The 22,857-nt window shown below is 40.7% G+C and overlaps 1 non-coding gene across 1 annotated transcript; it reads left to right on the forward strand.

Annotated features, from left to right (window-relative positions):
• Positions 1-17,352: 17,352 nt before the first annotated feature.
• TRNAE-UUC lies at positions 17,353-17,424 on the forward strand. Its single transcript has one exon. It is a non-coding gene; the product is annotated as a tRNA-Glu (tRNA).
• The last annotated feature ends 5,433 nt before the right edge of the window (positions 17,425-22,857 follow it).

The raw sequence follows: 22,857 nt of genomic DNA on the forward strand, positions 1-22,857 counted from the left end.
ACATGTATAACTACACTTTGACCTCTTAACGGTGAAAGTCCTCAAAGCTTTCTGAGAGGCTGTTCCTGAGTTATAATCCTCAATTTGGCTCAGATAAAAATTTCCATTTCTTTTTTAGATGGACTGGCTAATTTTTCGTCAACAGGAGGACAGAAAGGAGGCAGTTACATTAGTTTAAAGGAGGGTAAGCAGCAGGTGTTGGTGACTGACTGCACGGGGAAGACACTAAGAGAAAGTCTAGCATGGAGAACTGGTTGAATCCTGAAGCCATTAATTTAGCTATAGACCCCAGAGAGAGATTTGGCCGTGGAGAGAGAAGAACTGAGAAAACACTTAGTTTAGGGTAGGACATTTAGGTGGAAAATCCAAAAGTAAAGTAGATAAAATAATGTGGAGCTCAAAAGAGAGATATAGGCTAGAGACACAGCTTTAGGAGTCAATGCTGATGTGAAAGTAAAAATCATAAGATTATTTGAACATTGTTGTAGGCTGAACAATGTTCCTCAATGGTATCTAGGTCTTAAATCCCTGAAACATTTGAATTTCATGAAACATGAATTTCACCTTAAATGGTAAAAAGGACTTGGCTGATGTGATTAAGTAACAACCTAAATGGGAAAAGAATTTTAAAAAGAATAGATACATATTTATGTATAGCTGAATCACTTGCTGTGTGCCTGAAACTATCATAACATTGTTAACCAACTATGTGTGTGCACGCCAAGTCTCTTCAGTCGTGTCTGACTCTTTGTAGCCCTATGGACTGTAGCCTGCCAGGCTCCTCTGTCCATGGGATTATCTAGGCAAGAATACTTGAGTGGGTTGCCATGCTCTCCTCCAGGGATCTTCCCGACTCAGGGATCGAACCCGCATCTCTTATGTCTCCTGCGTTGGTAGGCGAGTTCTTTACCACTAATGCCACCTGGGAAGCCAGAATCAACTATGCTGCTGCCGCTGCTAAGTCGCTTCAGTCGTGTCCGACTTTGTGCGACCCCATAGACGGCAGCCCATCAGGCTCCACCGTCCCTGGGATTCTCCAGGCAAGAACACTGGAGTGGGTTGCCATTGCCTTCTCCAATGCATGAAAGTGAAAAGTGAAACTGAAGTCGCTCAGTCTTGTCCGACTTAGCGACCCCATGGACTGCAGCCTACCAGGCTCCTCTGTCCATGGGATTTTCCAGGCAAGAGTACTGGAGTGGGGTGCCATTGCCTTCTCCGTAATCAACTATATTCCAATATAAAATTAAAAGTTTTTAAAAAGATCTTGAGATGGGGGGATAATCCTGTATTATTCAGGTGGCCCCTAAGATGTAATTGCAAGTGTCCTTGTAAAGGGAGGCACAGGGAGAGTTGACTTTAGGATACGGAAACAGAAAGTGTAGAGGTGCAACCACAAGCCAAAGATATCTGGCAGCCCACGAAAGCTGGAGCCTTCAGAAGGAACCAGTCCTGCCAACACCTTTAGTTTAGACCTGTAAAACCGAGAATTTGGAGTTCTGATCTCCAGGACGTTAAGAGAATCCACTGCTGTCATTTTAAGTCACTAAGTTTGTGGTAATTTGTTACAGTAACAATAGGCAACTAATAACACTTAGAGAATAACAAAAAAGGTCCATGAAATAACTGTTGTTGTTTAGTCACTCACTCATGTTCGACTCTTGTGCAACCCCATGGACTGTAGCCCACCAGGCTTCTCTGTCCATGGGATTTTCGAGGCGAGGATATTGGAATTGGTTGCCATTTTCTTCTCCAGGGGCATCTTCCTGACCCAGGGATCAAACCCACATCTCCTGCATTGGCAGACAGATTCTTTATCACTGAGCCACCTGCGGAGCCCAGAAGAACTGTAAGGGACACCAGTATTTCAGGGGCCTACAATATAACTTACTGGCTATGACCATAAGTGGTGGTGTCAAACAGATCTGGATTCAAATTCAACTCTTCACTTAAGAGCTGTGTGACTCTGGGTGAGTTTAAAAAACTATATACCTAAGTTACCCTGTCTGTAAAATTGGGACAATAATACAATGTATCTCAAAGGACATTGTTGAGGATTAGAGGTGAATAACCAGTCAATGTACCTGGTACATTAAATACTTCATAGATAGTAGTTTTCAAGAGCCACATGTATAACCATGACTTATAGCTATTATTGTGTACTTTATGTTTTTAACGTGAAGATGAGCCAAACCTCGAGAGTTGTATTAGATTGTCCAGCTCAGTTTAGCAATGTAAGAGACTATATGAGGCTTGCATGCCAAGGCCTGTACTTTTTAAAAATTTTATGTATTTATTTTTATTGGAAGATAGTTACAATATTGTGATAGTTTTTGCCATGCATCAACATGAATTGGCCATTGGTGTACATGGGTCTCCCCCAGTCCTGAACTTCCTCCCACCTCCTTCCCCACCCGATTCCTCTACAAGGCCTGCACTTTTGATAAAGAATGCATCCACCTGGACTGCTGTGTGTGTATATGTGTGTTGCATACATGTACATCCAGGTGGCGCTAGTGGTAAAGAACCCACCTGCCGATGCAGGAGTCATAAAGAAACGTGGGTTTAATTCCTGGGTCTGGAAGACCCCCTGGAGGAAGGCATGGCAACCCACCCCAGTATTCATGCCTGGAGAATCCCATGGAGAGAGGAGTCTGGCCAGCTATAGTCCATGAGTTCTCAAAGAGTTGCACATGACTGACGCGACTTAGCACAGCACACATACATTGGGAACAAACAGGTAAAAATACAGCTTGTTGAGGATGTGAGATGGCACAAAAATCTTTTTCTACTTTAATAGTTACTTAACGACTGTGACAATGACACCACATTCTCTATTAAGGTTGCTCTCTCCTTCTTGATCATTTACATAGAAGTGAATTCTGAAAGAGATGGGAATACCAGACCACCTGACCTGCCTCTTGAGAAATCTGTATGCAGGTCAGGAAGCAACAGTTAGAACTGGACATGGAACAACAGACTGGTTCCAAATAGGAAAAGGAGTATGTCAAGGCTGTATATTGTCACCCTGCTTAGTTAACTTATATGCAGAGTACATCATGAGAAACGCTGGACTGGAAGAAACACAAGCTGGAATCAAGATTGCCGGGAGAAATATCAATCACCTCAGATATGCAGATGACACCACCCTTATGGCAGAAAGTGAAGAGGAACTCCAAAGCCTCTTGATGAAAGTGAAAGTGGAGAGTGAAAAAGTTGGCTTACACCTCAACATTCAGAAAACGAAGATCATGGCATCCAGTCCCATCACTTCATGGGAAATAGATGGGGAAACAGTGGAAACAGTGTCAGACTTTATTTTTTGGGGCTCAAAAATCACTGCAGATGGTGACTGCAGCCATGAAATTAAAAGACGCTTACTCCTTGGAAAGACTTATGACCAACCTAGATAGCATATTGAAAAGCAGAGACATTACTTTGCCAACAAAGGTTCGTCTAGTCAAGGCTATGGTTTTTCCTGTGGTCATGTATGGATGTGAGAGTCGGACAGGGAAGAAGGCTGAGCACCAAAGAATTGATGCTTTTGAAATGTGGTGTTGGAGAAGACTCTTGAGAGTCCCTTGGACTGCAAGGAGATCCAACCAGTCCATTCTGAAGGAGATCAGCCCTGGGATTTCTTGGGAAGGAATGATGCTAAAGCTGAAACTCCAGTACTTTGGCCACCTCATGTGAAGAGTTGACTCATTGGAAAAGACTCTGATGCTGGGAGGGATTGGGGGCAGGAGGAGAAGGGGACGACAGAGGATGAGATGGCTGGATGGCATCACTGACTCAATGGACGTGAGTCTGACTGAACTCCGGGAGTTGATGATGGACAGGGAGGCCTGACATGCTGCGATTCATGGGGTCGCGAAGAGTCGGACACGACTGAGTGACTGAACTGAACTGAACTGAATTATGGTTACAAAGTTAATAAATTACCTCTTTGAAGGAACACAAACTTGAAATGTTTTTCAAATCCCTTGGTTTTTTCAGAAGTTTCTAAAGTAAGCTGCTGCTGCTGCTGCTAAGTCGCTTCAGTCGTGTCCGACTCTGTGCGACCCCATAGATGGCAGCCCACCAGGCCCTGCCGTCCCTGGGATTCTCCAGGCAAGAACACTGGAGTGGGTTGCCGTTTCTTCCTCCAATGCGTGAAAGTGAAGTCGCTCAATCGTGTCCGACTCTTAGCGACCCCATGGACTGCAGCCCACCGGGCTCCTCCTTCCATGGGATTTTCCAGGCACGAGTACTGGAGTGGGGTGCCATTGATGGTGCAATGTTAATAATCTCAAAAAAAATTTCTCTTCTCAAATGAAATTAGCTTTATGGTATTTATGATTTGAAAAAGAAACTATGCAGAAAAAATCCTGAGAATTAGTAAAAATCACACTTTAGATCCCTGCTACCTTGCATAACAAAAGCAAGGTACTTGGTAGGCATTGATGGCTGGGGGAAAAGGTAAGAGGCAGAAGGGAGGTGGTAGGAGAGGCAGAGGACAGAAAAGCAGAAAAGGCCAAGCCTGGTGGAAGCAGGGATGGGGAATGGATGGAGATCTTCATTAGTAACCAGAGAAGGGCAAACTCCAACCTAAGGCCGTGACGCCACTTGTAGTTCCTCAGGTTGGTGAGGTGGAATGAATGACAGGGCAGTGTGCTGACAGGGGCTCCCTGCACAGATTGGTGGCGGGAGGGGGAGCGTGTACGTGGCAAGAGTGAGGTAGGGGTTCCTGCTGCACATCCTGCCAGCTGAGAGGTGGGTGGGGGCCCTTGGAGCCATTTGTGTGTTGGGGGAGGGTGGTTGGCAAGCTCAGGAATGATGCGAGGGCTTCCTGTGACCAGGAGCCAAGGTGGGCATATGTCCCTCTAGTTCAGGTCTTTTTTTCTGCAGTATTCACTCCCCTTTTCCACTGAGGAAAGCTGGCATCTAGCCAAGAGAGGGAAGGGGATGAACACACTTCCTCAGAACAAAGCAGGTCTGTGTGAGCAATTGGACCAGGAACTCTGCACGTGTCATGGCATGCAGGGGTGTGGAGGCAAAGGAGGACACAGACTGAAGTTGGTTTGGGCCTGTTTCATTGAGACCTCTTTAACTTCTCGGAAGAAAAATGATGGGCTTCGGGATGGAGAAGAGAAGGCTGGAGAAGAATGGTCAGGGAGGGAACACAGAAACTTGAGAATAGTTTGGAAATAATCTGTTGCTTTTATACCCTGTCTACAGGGAAGTGGTGTATAAACATGGAGATGACCCTTGAAATGAAGAGGGAGGAGGTAAAACAAATGGTCATGTAAGGGCACACAGTGCATTAACAAAGACAAACAAATATTTAAAATGAATTCTCTATTCCAATATGGAGGCATTTAATGGCAGGGGATAGGGGAGAGGCAGGGCAGGAAGGGGCGTTTTGAGAATTGAGGGGATGGGGTAGGCCAATCTTGAATGAGACCCTTGTTTAGAGTACTGGTCTATCCACCAAGCAGTTCCATACCACACTCTCTCTCATCTGTCTGCAGGTCCAAACGTCCATTAGGCGTGTCTCAGTCCAAGAAGGGAAAAAGGAGGAGGAAACTGCTTGTGACTGGGGCAAGTAGGTATGACACAGAGCTCTGGGCTGGAATCCCTGGTGGTGGGGGGGGGGTAAAGGAGCAGATATGGTCCAAGACATAACCAGGACTTCACATTGCTTCTACCTGCCCTTCATTCAGTAAAAGAAGAGACTCATGGAAAAGACTACAGGGGAAATTGTTGAACGAGACTGAGGGAATGTAGAGGTGCGCTTTGGGTATGGAAGAATGGCAAGGACCTGAATTACAGGATGAGAGGGAATTGTACACTCTTTTCCTTGATTCAATAAAGCAGATGGGTGATGGAATGGACAACACAATAGAAAGATGTGTGGAAAAGACAAAAAAGATTAAGAAATAAATTTAGAGTAATGCATTGGAAGCAATGATAGTCCAGGAAGCAGCCACATTCCATTTAATTCTTTTTGCCTTGAAATTTTTTTCCCTCTATAATTAGAGCCTGACTTTTATTTTTGATAGGGCTTCCCTTGTGGCTCAGCTGGTAAAGAATCCGCCTGCAATGCAGGAGACCTAGGTTCGATCCGTGGGTTGGGAAGATCCCCTGGAGAAGGGAAAGGCTACCCACTCCAGTATTCTGGCCTGGAGAATTTCGTGGACTGTATATTCCATGGGGTTGCAAAGAGTCGGACATCTGAGCGACTTTCACTTTATTTTTGGTTGCATTCTCTAGTTATAACTGTGCTTATCTTATTTTTTAAATTCTGATGTTACTGCTTTTATTTTTATTGAAGTGTAGTTGAATTGCAATGTGTTAATTGTCATTAACTGTACTAATTAACTACTTAACTGTAATAAACTGTACTGCTATATGGCAAAGTGACTCAGTTATACATAAGTATACATTCTTTCTCATATTCTTTTCCATTATGATTTAACACAGGATATTGAGTCCAGTTCCCTGTGCTATCCAGTAGGACCTTGTTTATCCGTTCTATATATACCAGTCTGCATCTGCTAATCCCAAAGTCCTAATCCAACCGTCTCCCACCATCTTCCCCTTGGCAACCACCAGTCTATCCTCTATGTCCCTGATTCTGTTTCTGTTCCATAGATAGGGTCATTTGTGTCATATTTTAGACTGCACATATAAGTGATATCATGTGGTATTTGTTTTTCTTTTCCTGACTTACTTCACTTAGTCTGATAATCTCTAGTTGCATCCATGTTGCTGCAAATGTCATTATTTCATTCTTTCTAATGGCTGGATAATATTTCATTGTACATATGTACCACATCTTTGTCCATTCACCTGTCAATGGACACTGAAGTTGTTACCATGTCTCGGCTACTGTGAATAGTGCTGCTATGAACATAGGGATGCATGTATTTTTTTTTAATTACAGTTTTTTCCTGGATACATGCCCAATAGTGGGATTGCTGGATCATATGTTAAGTCGGTTTTTAGTTTTCTGAGGAACATCCATATAGTTTTCCGCAGTGACTGCAGCAACCTACACTCCCACCATCAGTGTATGAGGGTTCCCTTTTCTCCACACTCTCTCCAGCAGTTGTTATTTGTAGATTTTTTTAATGATGGCCCTTTCTTGGAGAAAAAGGAACCCTCTTACACTGATGGTGGGAATGTAATTTGGTGCATCCACTGTGGAAAACAATATGGAGATTCCTCAGAAAACTAAAAATAGAATTAATGTATGATCCAGCAATCCCATTCTCCAGCACCACAGTTCAAAAGCATCCTTTCATTGGTGCTCAGCCCTCTTTATGTTCCAACTCTCTACATCCATACACGACTACTGGAAAAACCATAGCTTTGACTAGATGGACTTTTGTTGGCAAAGTGATGTCTCTGCTTTTTAATATGCTGTCTAGGGTGGTCATAGTTTTCCTTCCAAGGAGCCAGCGTCTTTTAATTTCATGGCTGCAGTCACCATCAGCAGAGATTTTGGAGCCCAAGAAAACAAAATCTGTCACTCTTTCCACTTGTTCCCTCCATCTCCCTTCCCAGAAGTCCATCCCGTTTGGTGGAACAGTTACAAATGTGCTTGGAAAAGTCCCGCTTAGAAAGGCATGGAGAAAGGTAATATATATAAAGACTTTTTATTGGTTCTCAGGTCTGTCCTGACTGAGCGCTTCTTACAACCCTAATGCCTAAAGCAGTGCTTTTCATACCTTAGAGCACAACACTATCACTTGGCAGACTTGTAGACACAGATGGTTGAGCCCTACCTTCAGAGCTTTTATTCAGTCTGGAGTGAAGGGTGGAAATTTGCAATTTTAACAGGTTACTAGGTGATGCTGCTCTCCTGGCCATTATACTTTAAGAACTACTGACCTACAATAGTAGTTGGTAGCCATTCAATACATTTGTTAAATAAATGAATGAAATAAATTAATCTTAACAACAAGTATTTGAAATACATTAGAATTACTTTTTTACAAACAGGGCATCTGGGGGCAAAGAAGTGAAGTGAATTGTGCAAGGTAAGAATTGTACCCAATTTTCTTGTATCTAAAGTCATGGTTCTTCAAACAAGGTTGCTGGAGGGGAAGGGATAGTTGGGGAGCTTGGGATGGACATGTACATGCTGCTATATTTAAAATGGATAACCAACAAGGACCTGCTATATAGCACACTGAACTCTGCTCGATGTTATGTGGGAGCCTGGATTTGGGGGAGAATGAATACATGTAAATATATGGCTGAGTCTGTTGTCTGTTTACCTGAAACTATCACAACACTGTTAATCAGCTATGCTGCTGCTGCTGCTGCTGCTAAGTCGCTTCAGTCGTGTCCGACTCTGTGCGACCCCATGGACTGCAGCCTACCTGGCTCCTCCGTCCATGGGATTTTCCAGGGAAGAGTACTGGAGTGGGGTGCCATTGCAACCCATACTATTGTTTAGACAATAGTATGTCTAAACAAAGTCGGAGAAGGCAATGGCACCCCACTCCAGTACTCTTGCCTGGAAAATCCCATGGACGGAGGAGCCTGGCAGGCTGCAGTCCATGGGGTCGCTAAGTCGGACAAGACTGAGCGACTTCACTTTCACTTTTCGCTTTCATGCACTGGAGAAGGAAATGGCAACCCACTCCAGTGTTCTTGCCTGGAGAATCCCAGGGACGGGGGAGCCTGGTGGGCTGCCGTCTACGGGGTCGCACAGAGTCGGACACGACTGAAGTGACTTAGCAACTTAGCAACTAAACAAAGTATGTACCTTAATTTACAAATACTTTATTGCTTAAAAAACATGAGCTATCATTTCAGCCTTCAGTGGGTCAGAGTAGTAACAGCTATGTTACTACTAACTGTTACTACTAACAGTAACAGTAGTAACATAGTAGTAACAGTAGTAAAGATTACTGATCACAAATCACTATAATAAATATAATAATAATGAAAAAGTTTGAAATATTAAAAGAATTACTAAAATGACACAAAGACATGAAGTGAACAAATGTTAGAAAAACAGTCCCGATAGACTTGGGTGATGCATGACTGCCTCAAACCTTCAGTTTGTAAAAATACAGTGTCTTCAAATCACAGTAAATTGAGCTATGCCCCATATAGATGTAAATATGTAAACGTATGTGTATATATGAATGAGTACCTATGTCTGTGTGTGTATCTATACATATCCAAGTATTGTCTACTTTTTTCCACCCTAATTCTAATTCACTCTAGTTTTTCTTCCCAGAGCGCTTGGGCGCCCAGCACCCCAATAGCAATAAGCACAACTAGAGTCCATATCTTGTCTTCTAAATACTGTTATCCAATAAAAAGAACAAGGACTCTTTGGAGAAATGACTGATTACATGGACAGGGCAGATAAAGAATACAATGGGCCCAGAACATTTTGCTGTGCCAGAAAGCAAGTGCTCAAAAAATGACGGGAGGGGAGCATACCAAAAGGCCACAAAGGTCAGACTGAAGAGGCTCTTTAGAAACCTGATAAGATAGAAAACAGAACAGCTACACTTCCGTGATATTCCTGCCAAATATGCATAACCTGAATCCACTTAAGAAATATTAAGCAAAGCCAAATGGAGGGGCAATGTAAAAAATAACTGAGCTCCAATGTTGTGAGAGCCAAAGAAAGTTGAGGGCATATTTTATACTGAAGGCGAATAGACATGACAACCAACGGCAACTGGGGATTCTGAACTGGATCCTTTTGCCATTGTTAGAATAACTGCTAAAAACCTACTGGGATCTGAGTTTAGATGATAGTAATATATCAATGTTAATTTCTTATTTTGATAATTGCATTTTGGTTGTGCTGGAAAATGTCTGTTTGTGGGAAATGTGCACTGAAGATGCTTGGGGTTATGTTTATTTCCTATTGCTGTGTAATATGTTACCATGAGCTTTGCAGCTTAAAACAGTGCTTGTTTATTAGCTCACAGTTCTGTAGTTCAGTAGTCTGGGAGGGCTTGACTAGTTCTCTGTTTAGGTCTTATGAAGCTGACATCAAGATGTCGGCTGTTCTGTGCTCTTATTTATCTGGGTGATCAGGGGAAGAAGCCCCTTAGAAGCTTATTTGGGTTGGTGGCAGAACTCAATTATTAATATTTTGTACTGATAGGACTTATTTCCCCATCTCCTTGCTGGCTTTTGACAGAGGGTTGCTCTCAACTCCTAGAGGTTTCTCTCTGGCCTTGCATTTGGCTCCTGACATCTTCAGAGCAGCAATAGTGATGCATCCAAGCCTTATCACGTTTCCAAATTCTTTGACTTCCCCTTCTGCCAAAGGCCATATAAAACTTTCTCCTTTTAAAGAGCTTGTGTGATTAAATTAGCCCCACCGGAATAATCTCCATTTTTCCATATATGTCACATAATGGTAGGAGATGAAAGTCATAAGGGCCCTCTTCAAATTTTGTGTACCATGGGGTTAATGGGGTCTCAGGCTGGCATTTCTCTCAAACAATTCAGGGAAAAAATTCTCTGCACAGCTTTTGCAATATTTCCATAAATTTGTGATTTTTCTTCAAATTCAAAGTAAACATAAAGATTTATACAGTGCAGTTCTGGTCCCAAATAACGTAGAACAAACACTTTCTAACTCTGCAGCCCTGAACAGAGCTGTGAAAAACCAGAGAGAGTGTGTGCTGCAGCTATTTGAATTCTCTGTAAAGGAAATATTAAATGGCAGATGTACTGGTGAAGAATACCGGAATCCGAAGTACTCTCAAATGGATAGATGTAAACAAGACCCAAAATTTCATAACATTATATTCAATGTCCAAAATACAAACCAAACTCACTCAGCATATAAAAACCATGAAAATCTCAAAAGTATGGGGAAAGGCAATCAACAGACACCGGTGATAGTTGCTATCTGTAAACATTTGCTAGTCTTTTAAGCAACTATTATAAAAGTGCTCAAAAGAGCCATCACCCTTGAAAACTAATTAAAATGGAAATTACCAGCAAAGAAATAAATATAAAAAAGAACTTAATGGAAGTTTTAGAACTGCAAAATGCAATAACTAAATTTTAAAACTGACACAATAGATTTAATGCACATAGGGAGATAACAGAGGAAAGAGATAGCTAATTGGAACATAAATCAATAGATATTGTCCAAGTTGAACAGCACTCAAGATAAAATAGATAAACTCAATAGCCCTACAACTATTAAAGAAATCAAGTTCATGCTTTAAAAACACCCCAAAACAAAACTCTACACCAAGATGGTTGCACTGGCAAATTCTACCAAACATTTAAAGAAGAAACAGCACCAATAGTACACACTCACTTCCAGAAAATAGAATATGTCGTAGGCAGGATGATGATTCTCCAAATAGCCACACCCTAACCACTGGAACCTATGACTATGTTATGCTACATGGCAAAAGGGACTTTGCTGATTTGATTAAGAGTTTGGACCTTGAGATGAAGAGATTGCCCTCATTATCCATGTGAGGCAAATCTAATCTTTAAACACAGAGAACATTTCCTATCTAGGTTAGAGAGATGAGATAGAAGGAGAAAGAGAAATTGAAAATGTGGCAAGCACTTTACCAGCCATTGCTGATTTTGAAGATAGAGAAAGAGATTCATGAGCCAAAATATACGGTTGGCTTCTGGAAGCTGGGAATGACCTCTAGCTGACAGTCAATAAGAAAATGGGGATTTCAGTCCTACAATCACAAGGAACTGAATTTTGCCAACAGTCTTTGAGGAAAGAAACAGATATTCCCCTAGAACCTCCAGAAAGGAATACAGCTCTGCTGACATCTTGATTTTTGGCAGATGACGCCTATGAACAAGATAATTGTAGGGTAATATATTTGTATTATATAAAGCTCTAAATTTGTGGCAATTTCTTATGACAGCAATTGAAAACTAATACAAAAAGGAAAAAAATACATTCCAACTCATTTTGCAAAGGCAACATTACTCTGATACCAAACCAGAGAAATACACTACAAATAAAAGTAAGACCAATATCTCATATCACCAAATTAAATTTCTCAATATAGAGAAAGAATAATCTACTGCAACCAAGTGAGGTTTATCCCAAAAATGAAAGGTTAATTCAACAGTTGAAAATCAAGCAACATAATCCACTGCATTAAGAACCCAAAGAAGAAAAACCACATGAGCATAGCCATAGATGCAAGAAATTTTTTGACAAAATACAATATATGTTAATGATTAAAACTGTGAATAGAAGTCAACATCCATAACCTGATAAAAGGCTTCTACAAAATCCTCCAGCTAACATATTTAATGGTGAGGGACCAAATATTTTCTCTCAAGACTGGGAAAAAAGCAAAGATATCCACTCTCAGCACTCTTATTCAACATCATAATGGAAGGCTTATTCTGTAAAACAGGAAAAAGGCAAAAAAAAAAAAAAAGAAATAAAATACATAGAAATTGTAAAGTAAATTTTTTTCCCATGTTCGTGGATGACATTATTGTCTATGAATAAAATCCCTAGAAACCTATATTGGAAAAGAAGAAATAAAACCAAAATAACTGGACATGAATAACTAAAATATGGACTTCAGCACATACCTCACAACTTATAGAAAAGTAACTCAAAATGTAATGGACTTAAAAGGTAATTTACATTTAAATATATAAAAATGAATTAAATATAAATGAAAGCATAATGTAAATCATAAAATGTAGATGCAAGACTTAAGAAAATAAAGATGAACTCCCCAGATCGGTAGGTGTCCAATATGCTACTGGAGAAGAGTGGAGAAATAGATCCAGAAGGAATGAAGAGGCTGAGCCAAAGCGGAAACATTGGCCCAGTTGTGGATGTGTTTGGTGGCGAAAGTAAAGTCTGATGCTGTAAAGAACAATATTGCATAGGAACCTGGAATGTGAGGTCCATGAATCAAGGTAAATTGGAAGTGGCCATACAAGAGATGGCAAGAGGGAACCATCAACAGTTTAGGAATCAGTGAACTACAATGGATGGGAATGGGCAAATTTAATTCAGACCATTATGTCTACTACTGTGGGCAAGAATCCCTTAGAAGAAATGGAGTAGCCCTCATAGTCAACAAAAGAGTCGAAAATGCAGTATTGATTGGGTGCAATCTCAAAAACGACAGAATGATCTCAATTTGTTTCCAAGGCAAACCATTCAGTATCACAGTAATCCAAGTCTATGGCCCAATTGCTAATGCCGAAGAAGCTGAAGCTGAATGGTTCTATGAAGACCTACAATACCTTCTAGAACTAACACCAAAAAAAAAAAAAAAAAAAAGATGTCCTTTTCATCATAGGGGACTGGAATGCAAAAGAAGGAAGTCAAGATACCTGGAGTAACAGGCAAGTTTGGTCTTGGACTACAAAATGAAGCAGGGCAAAGGCTAACAGAGTTTTGCCAAGAGAAAGCACTGGTCATAGCAAACACCCTCTTCCAACAACATAAGAGATGACTCTACACATGGACGTCACTAGATGGTCAATACCTAAATCAGATTGACTATATTCTTTGCAGCTGCAGATGGAAAAGCTCTATAGAGTCAGCAAAAACAAGACCAGAATCTGACTGTGGCTCAGATCACGAACTCCTTATTGCAAAATTCAGACTTAAATTGAAGAAAGTAGGGAAAACCACTAGACCATTCAGGTATGACCTAAATCAAACCCCTTATTATTTTACAGTGGAAGTGAGAAATAGATTCAAGGGATTAGATCTGATAGACAGAGTCTATCATAGCCTGAAGAACTACGGACGGAGATTCATAACATTGTACAGAAGGCAATGATCAAAATCATCCCCAAGAAAAAGAAAGGCAAAAAGGCAAAATGGTTGTCTGAGGAGGCCTTACAAATAGCTGAGAAAAGAAGAGAAGTGAAAGGCAAAGGAGAAGAGGATAGATATAACCATTGGAATGCAGAGTTCTAAAGAATAGCAAGGAGATAAGAAAGCCTTCCTCAATGATCAATGCAAAGAAATAGAGGAAAACAATAGAATGGGAAAGACTAGAGATTTCTTCAAGAAAATTAGAGATACCAAGGGAACATTTCATGCAAAGATGGACGCAATAAAGAACAGAAATGGCATGGACCTAACAGAAGCAGAAGATATCAAGAAGAGGTGGCAAGAATACACAGAAGAACTATACAAAAAAAATTCTTAATGACCCAGATAGCCACAATGGTGTGATCACTCACCTACAGCCAGACATCCTGGAATGTGAAGTCAAGTGGGCCTTAGGAAGCATCACCACAAGCAAAGCTAGTGGAGGTGATGGGATTCCACCTGAGCTATTCAAATGCTAAAAGATGATGCTGTGAAAGTGCTGCACTCAATATGCCAGCAAATTTGCAAAACTCAGCAGTTGTCACAGGACTGGAAAATGTCAGTTTTCATTCCAATCGGAAAGAAGGGCAGTGTAAAAGAATGTTCACACTACCCCACAAATGCACTCCTTTCACTTGCTAACAAGGTAATACTCAAAATCCATCAAGCTAGGCTGCAACAGTATGTGAACTGAGAACTTCCAGATGTTCAAGCTGGATTTAGAAAAGGCAGAGAGGAACCAGAGATCAAATTGCCAACACCAATTGGATCATAGAAAAACCAAAGGAATTCCAGAAAAACATCTATTTCTGCTTCATTGACTATGCTAAAGCCTTCATTGTGTGGATCACAACAAACTGTGGAAAATTCTTAAAGTGATGGGAATACCAGACCACCTGACCTACCTCCTGTGAAATCCGTTTGCAGGTGAAGAAGCAACAGTTAGAACCAGACATGGAACAATGTACTGGTTCCAAATTGGGAAAGGAGTACGACAAGGCTGTATATTGTCACCCTGCTTATTAACTTATATGCAGAGTACATCATGCAAAATGCCAGGCTGGATGGAACACAAGCTAGAATCAAGACTGCCAGGAGAAATAACAACCTCAGATATGCAGATGATACCACCGTTATGGCAGAAAGCATAGACAAACTAAAGAGCCTCTTGAAGGTGAAAGAAGAGAGTGAAAAGCTGGCTTAAAGCTCAGCATTCAAAAAACTAAGATCGTGGCATCTAGTCCCATGATTTCTTGGCAAATAGATGTGGAAACAGTGCAAACAGTGACAGACTTTATTTTCTTGGGCTCCAAAATCACTGCAGATAGTGACTGCAGCCATGAAGTTAAAAGATGCTTGCTCCTTGTAAGAAAGTGAAAGTGAAAGTCACTCAGTCATGTCTGGCTTTTTAAGACCCCCATGGGGTATACAGTCCATGGCATTCTCCAGGTCAGAATACTTGAGTGGGTAGCCTTTCCCTTCTCCAGGGGATCTTCCCAACCCAGGGATCGAACCCAGGTCTCCCACATTAGCTATGACAAATCTAGACAGCACATTAAAAAGTGGAGACGTTACTTTGCCAACAAAGTTCCATATAGTCAAAGCTATGTTTTTTTCCAGTAGTCATGTACGGATGTGAGAGTTGGACCATAAAGAAGGTTGAGCACTGAAGAACTGATTCTTTCCAACTGTGGTGTTGGAGAAGACTTGAGAATCCGTTGGACTGCCAGGAGATCAAACCAGTCAATCCTTAAGAAAAGTGAAGTCGCTCAGTCGTGTCCGACTCTTTGCGACCCCATGGACTGTAGCCTACCAGGCTCCTCTGTCCATGGGATTTTCCAGGCAATAGTACTGGTGTGGATTGCCATTTCCTTCTCCAGGGGATCTTCCCGACCCAGGGATCGAACCCAGGTCTCCCGCATTGTAGACAGGCGCTTTACCGTCTGAGCCACCAAGGAAATCAACTCTAAATATTCATTGGAAGGACTGATGCCGAAGCTCAAGCTCCAATAATTTGGCCACCTGAGGCAAAGAGGCGACTCACTGGAAAAGAACCTGTGCCGGGAAAGACTGAAGGCAGGAGGAGAAGGGAAGGGCAGAGGATGAGATGGTTGGATGGCATCACCGACTCAATGGACATGAGTGTGAGCAAACTCCAGGAGATGGTGAAGGACAGGGAAACCTGGAGTGCTGCAGTCTATGGGGTCGCAAAGAGTCGGACAGGACTGAATGACTAAACAACAACAAAGACAGAAGAAAATCTTCATAACTTCCAGGAGAAAATATAGGAGAATATCTGTGATATACAGGTTTTGGCAATGAGTTTTCAGGTATGACACCACAAGAAAATATGTATCAGTATGACATTAATAAAAAAATGATAAATTGAACTTTATCAAAATGAAAACTTTTGGTCTATGAAAGACACTGTTAAGAGAGTAAAAAGGCAAGCCATACTGTGTGAAAGTATTTGCAGATCACATGTCTTATAGAATACTTATATTCTGAATATTTTAAGAACTCTCAAAGCTCAGCAAAAGAAAAAAATTCAATTAAAAATTGTCAATATAACCGGACTTCTCTGGTGTTTCAGTTGTTGAAAATTCACCTGCCAATGCAGGGGAGATGGGTTTGATCCCTGGTCCGGGAAGATTTTACATGCCAAGGGGTAACTAAGCCCACTCACCGCAATTATTGAGCACACATACTGTGACTACTGAAGTCTGAGTGCCCTAGAGCCCAGGCTCTGCAACGAGAAGCCACAGCACTGAGAAGCCCATGCACCACAACTAGAGAGTAGCCCTTGCTCGCTACAACTAGGGAAAGCCTGTGTGCAGCAACCAAGACCCAGCACAGCCAAAGATAGACAAGTAAATAAACAGATACAATTTTCTAAAATTGTCAAAATGCCTGAAGAGACTTAACTGAAGGAGATATCCAAATGGAAAAAAAAACATAAACAAAAAAATGCTCAATATTGAGAGTCATTAAGGAAATCCATATTAAAACCACAATGAGATACTAGTGTATACTTATTAGGATGGATAAAATTTTATAACCCTCCACAATTGCATATGGTGGTGAGAATGTGAAAGAAGAACTCTCATGCATTGCTTCTGGGGATGCAAAATGATACCGCTATGTTGTAAAACAAATTGGCAGTTTAATATAAAGTTGAATATATATTTACCATATGACTCAGTGAATTTCAAACTCATATTCACACAAAAACCTGCAAATGAAGAATCATAGTAGCATTATTCGTAGTCTCCAAAATCTGGGAATAATCCAGATGTTCTTCAACAGTTGAATATATAAATAAATATTGGCACATGTATAAAATGGAATACTACTCAGCAGTAAAAAGAAATACACTTTTGTTTCATGCAACAACATGTAATCATGCAAAATTTAAGTGCATTATACTAGTTGAATAAAGTCAGATACTAAAGGCTACATATTGTGTAATTACATTTATATGATGTACTAAAAAAGTTAAAATTATGGAATTAAAATCAAATCAGTGAGGGAATTCCCTGATGGTCCAGTGGTTAGGACTCAGCACTTTCACTGCTGTGACCTGGGTTCAATCCCTGGTTGGGGAACTAAGGTGCCACAAGCCGTGTGGCCAAAAAAAAAAAAAAAATCAGATCAGTGGGTCACAGGGATTGGGGGTGATGGATGTGTTTGATAGCAAACAGGCTGCAAAAAGGAATTTTTAGGGTGGTAGAACTCTTCTATATGTTATTATGGCGATTAACGCGCATATGCAAACCCATAAAACCATACACCACAGAATGACTTTTACCTATGCTAGTACTTCTAAACTGGGAGTGATTTTGCCCATAAGGGGATATTTAGGAGTACCTGCAGACATTTTTTGTTCTCACACTGGGGAACTTGGTGCTACTGGCACCCTAGTAGGAGACTAGGAATATTGATAAACATCCAACAACTCACAAGACAACCATCCAAACAAAAGAGGATCCAGCCCAAAATGTCAACAGTACCAAAGTTGAGAAAGCCTTCTACATGGAAATTTTAAAAGTCAACTAGAATGTCAGGAGAATACAGGAAAGAGTACAGATGCATCTAACTGAATTACACGTCTTAGTCTATTTGGGCTGCTATAATAAAACACCACAGGGTGGGTAGCTTATAAACAACAGAAATTTATTTCTCACATTTCTGGAGGTTGGAAGTCAAAGATGAAGGTGCCAGCATGGTCGAATTCTAATGAAATTGTTTTCTGGGTTGTAGGTTGACAATCTCACTGTGTCCTCACATGGTGGAAAGGATTAGGGAGCTTTCTGGGGTCTCTTTTATAAAGACACTAATTCCATCCATGAAAAGTCTGCCTTCATGACTGAGTATCTCCTAATACAATCACATTTCACATTAACATTTCAACAAATTAACTTTGGGGAGACACAAACATTCAGACCATAGCAAAATGTATGAAATCACTTCCTTAAGTGGATAGGGAATAATGGAGATGACCTAAGTAACTTTAAGAAACGACGTTTGACAGGGTGGTAGTAGTGTTTAGTCACTAAGTCATGTCTGACTCTTTTGCAACCCCATGGACTGTAACCTGCCAGGCTCCTCTGTCCATGGGATTTCCCAGGCTAGAATACTGGAGAGAGTTGCCATTTTTTTCTCCACCGGATTGTCCCAACCCAGCGATTGAACCCACATGTCCTGCATTAGCAGGCGAATTCTTTACGATTGAGCCACCAGGGAAACCCTTTGGGTACTGCAAAGCAAAAGACAAAATTAACTGTACTCTAGTTGGTATATCTGTTTCAGAGTGTAGTATAGCAGTTCATTACATGTATAGCCATACATTGCATGTGTAAACCAGAGAAGGCAATGGCACCCCACTCCAGTACTTTTGCCTAGAAAATCCCATGGACAGAGGAGCCTGGTGGGCTGCAGTCCATGGGGTCGCTAGAGTCAGACACGACTGAGCGACTTCACTTTCACTTTTCGCTTTCATGCATTGGAGAAGGCAATGGCAACCCACTCCAGTGTTCTTGCCTGGAGAATCCCAGGGACGGGGGAGCCTGGTAGGCTGCTGTCTATGGGTCGCACAGAGTCGGACACGACTGAAGCGACTTAGCAGCAGCAGAAGGTTAAACAAAGAAGTTTACATTATATGTTGTAGATAGTGGGAGCCAAGTTTCCAACGTCAGAGAAAAAGTTGCAAAAAGGAAAGGATTTAGTGTCAGAGACATCAATATGAACTCCTGTGTGTGTGTGTGTGTGTGTGCACAATTAGTTCTGTCCACTGAGAGGGCCTAGACATAATGCTGTCCCATTAGCAATGAACACACACAGGGCACAGATCTTGGCTTCTAAATACTATTTTCTAATAAAAGGAACCATGACTCCTTGAGGAAATAGTTGATCCTAGGATCAGGGCAGGGGAAGTACAAGATGAACGTGGAATGTCTTGTAGTACTAGAAAGTAAAGAAGTGTTTTGTAAAGAATATGCAAATGTATTTGTTTTCCTTTGCTGTGTAACAAACAACCACAAAAGTAGTGGCTTGAAACAGAAATCCAGGCGGGCTCAACTGGATTCCTTGCTTAAGGTCTCAGAATGCTGAAATCAGGGTGGCAGTAAGCTTGGACTCCTATCTGAAGGTTCTGAGGAAGAACCTGCTGCTGGACTCATTCAGGTGGTTGGCTGAATTCAATCCATGCAGTTAGAGGACTGTGGTCCCTGTTTCCTTCCTGGCTGTTGACTGAGGGTTGTTTTGTTTTTTTGTGTTTTTGTTTGTTTGTTTGTTTGTTTGTTTTTCCAGCTTCTAGAGACTCCTTATATTTCTTGGCTCTTGGTCGCCTCCATTTTACAAACCCAGCAATGACAAATTGAATCAATCTCTTGCTTTGAATGTCCTCGACATCCTCTCCTTTCTATTCTGCCTTCCTCTTCTGCCACCAGCTAGAGAAGGGTCTATGCTTTAACAACTTATGTGATTTTACTCAGCAGATCAGGATAATCCAGGATCATCTCCCACTCTTAAAGTCAACTGATTGAGTGTTACATTATATCTGAAAAAAATCTCCTTACAGCAATACCAAGATTAGTATTTTATTGAAGGACAGGAATCTTGAGGGGAATATCTTTAAAATTCTGCCTAACACATTGGACATGTCAAAGGCACATGAGTCAATACCAAAGAGCTTCTAAAGGACAAAAGTGGATCAATTTGAGAAAATCAGATGGTATTTGATTATATCACAAAGAATAAAACATCAAGGTAGCTCAGTGGTAAGGAATCTGCCTGCAATGCCAGAGACGTGTATTCAATCCCTGGGTCAGGAAGATTCCCTGGAGAAGGAAATGGCAACTCACTCCATTATTCTTGCTTGGGAAATCCCATGGACAGAGGAGCCTGGCAGGCTACAGTCCATGGGCTCACAAAAGAGCCGGACATGTCTTCGCAACTAAACAACAATAGCAATACTGATATAAATTAATGATTAAATAAATAAGGTAGGACTTACTTACAGAATAATTCCAAGTAATAAATGTAGGTGAAATGAGGGACATAGAAAATCACCATTAGAACACCAAAGTAGTAATTTGATGCAGGTAAGACCCACTGATGAATGTTAAACCTAATGGGCAAAACTTGAAGGAAAATCAAGATATTTGCATAGCTTCAAAGTATCTCACCTCCAAATTTTAATTAATAATTGTGTTTATTTTTATACTCACAAATTCTTTGGTACCTCTTCCTCCAAGAGGTGAAGCTTAACCCACCTCCCCATTCTATTGACTATGAGCTGGACTAGATGACTGATTTCTAAGAAATAGAGTATGGAAATGGAGAAATAGAAATTTACGGAGGAAAAACTTAGCTAAGGGATCAAAGTAAACACCACCACCAATAAGTCACGTTGATATCATGTAATTTATATGAATGATAAAAAGAGCTATCAACTCTGTGGTCTTTTTCCCCAAATCTCATAGTAATCCCAGTTATCATGAGAAAACATCAGACAAGTCCAAATTGAAGGCCATCCTACAAAACAGCTGATAAGTACTCTTCAAAAAGTGTTAAGGTTATTAAAAAAAAATAAAATAATAAGGAACTGTCAGAGAATGTAGGAGAATGAGGAGACATGATGACTAAATACAATCAGTATCCTGGATTGAACCTTGGGGAGGAAAAAGGACTTTGGGGAAAACTTATTAACATTTGTATAATGTGTCTAGCTTAGTTAATAGTACGGAACTAATGTTAATTTCTTAATTTTAATAGGTGAAATATGTTAACTTAGGGGAATCTAAATGAAAGGTATACAGGAACTCTCCTTACTACCTTTGCAACTCTTCTGTAGATGTAAAAGTATTCCAAAGTAGAAAGTTAAGAAAGGATTATTAGTTTACTTGGGCTTTCCTTGTAGTTCAGCTGGTAAAGAATCTGCCTACAATGTGGGAAACCTGGGCTCAGTCCCTGGGTTGGGAAGTTACCCTGGAGAAGGGAAAAGCTACTCACTCCAGTATTCTGGTCTGGAGAATTCCACAGACTGTATACCCCATGGGGTTGCAAAGAGTCGGACATGACTGAGCGGCTTTCACTTAATTCTTGTGAGATTTCACAAAGAAAGGAAGACAAAAAACCTTGTAGTCAATTTGCAAAATTTAATCAGAAGTCTCCCCTAAGTTTTTGATTTGCTATATACTACAAATCATACCTCATACCTCGAGGCAGACCTCATTTTATTGTGCTTTGCTTTATTGTGATTTTTACAAATAGAACGTTTGTGGCAATCCTGCCTTGAGCAAAATGTCTATTGGTGACATTTTTGAAAGAGCATTTGCTCACTTTGTGTTTCTGTGTTACATCTTGGTAATTTTGCAATATTTCAAATTTTTATTGTTACTATATTTGTTTCAGTGATTCATGATTGATGATCTTTGATGTTTCTATTGTAATTGTTTTGGTATTTTTATATTCAGATATGTATTTTTTAGATATAATGCTCACTTAATAGACTGCAGTATAATATAAACATAATATTGTGACTTGCTTTATTGTGATAGTCACTTTATTGCTATTCTGGAACTGAACCTGCAATGTCTCTGAGGTATGCTTGTAATGCTATTATAAACACTTTTGTACAGGTTTTGTGAATACGTTTTCAATTCTCTTGAGTATATACCTACAAGTGGAATTGCTAGGTCGAATGGTAGCTCTACATAGAACTTTTAGGAGGACTGTCACAATGCTTTCCCCAGGAAGTGCATGATTACACTTTTCCACCGGCAATGTTTGAAGGTTATAGTTCTCCACATCCTTGCCAACACTTGGTACTGCTTTTTTTGTTTAAGGTGTCAGCAGGGCTGCATTCGTTACTGAGACTCCAGAGAAGAATACATTTCTCTGCTTTTTGAGCCCCTCAAGCCTGCCCACATTCCTTGGCTCAGAGCCCCTGTGTTCTATCTTTAAAGCTAACACCACCAAACTGAGTCGTGCTCATGTTACCACTTCTCTGTTTCTACTGTTTGCTTTTTTTTTTTTTTTTGATACTAGCCTTGCTAGTGGATGTGAAGTGCTGGAGGGGCACATCCCCAGTGGCTCTGCTCTTCTCTAACCTTTCTGCAGAAATTGGTCCTCCTGACTGATTTACTTCTGGACCAAATTCTGCCATTCACTTGGAAACATTTGGCCTAATGGCATCCTTTTCAGATCTCTATCAGAAAGGATCTCAATAGGTTATTTCCATGAAGCTATACTCGACAAGTTGTGATGAATGTAGGAAACTTCCAAAAATGAAAACGAGATAGAAGGTATCCTATGTGAAAGACTCAAGAGTTTTCAGCTTCTTTCAGTTTACAGAGACCCCAGGGGCTGGTTTAAGATGTTAGAAATACATCTTATAAGGTGACATTATTTCTTATATGTAAAACTAAAACAAGCTTCTCAAAGTAATAATTCTTAACACTACTTGTGGGTGATGAACAGATGCATTTCTTTTTAAAAAATTGCTTGTTGTGACCCACAAAACTGATTTCAAGAGC

Source organism: Bubalus bubalis, chromosome X, assembly GCF_019923935.1.
Source record: "Bubalus bubalis isolate 160015118507 breed Murrah chromosome X, NDDB_SH_1, whole genome shotgun sequence".
In the NCBI taxonomy this organism is placed as follows: Eukaryota; Metazoa; Chordata; class Mammalia; order Artiodactyla; family Bovidae; genus Bubalus; species Bubalus bubalis.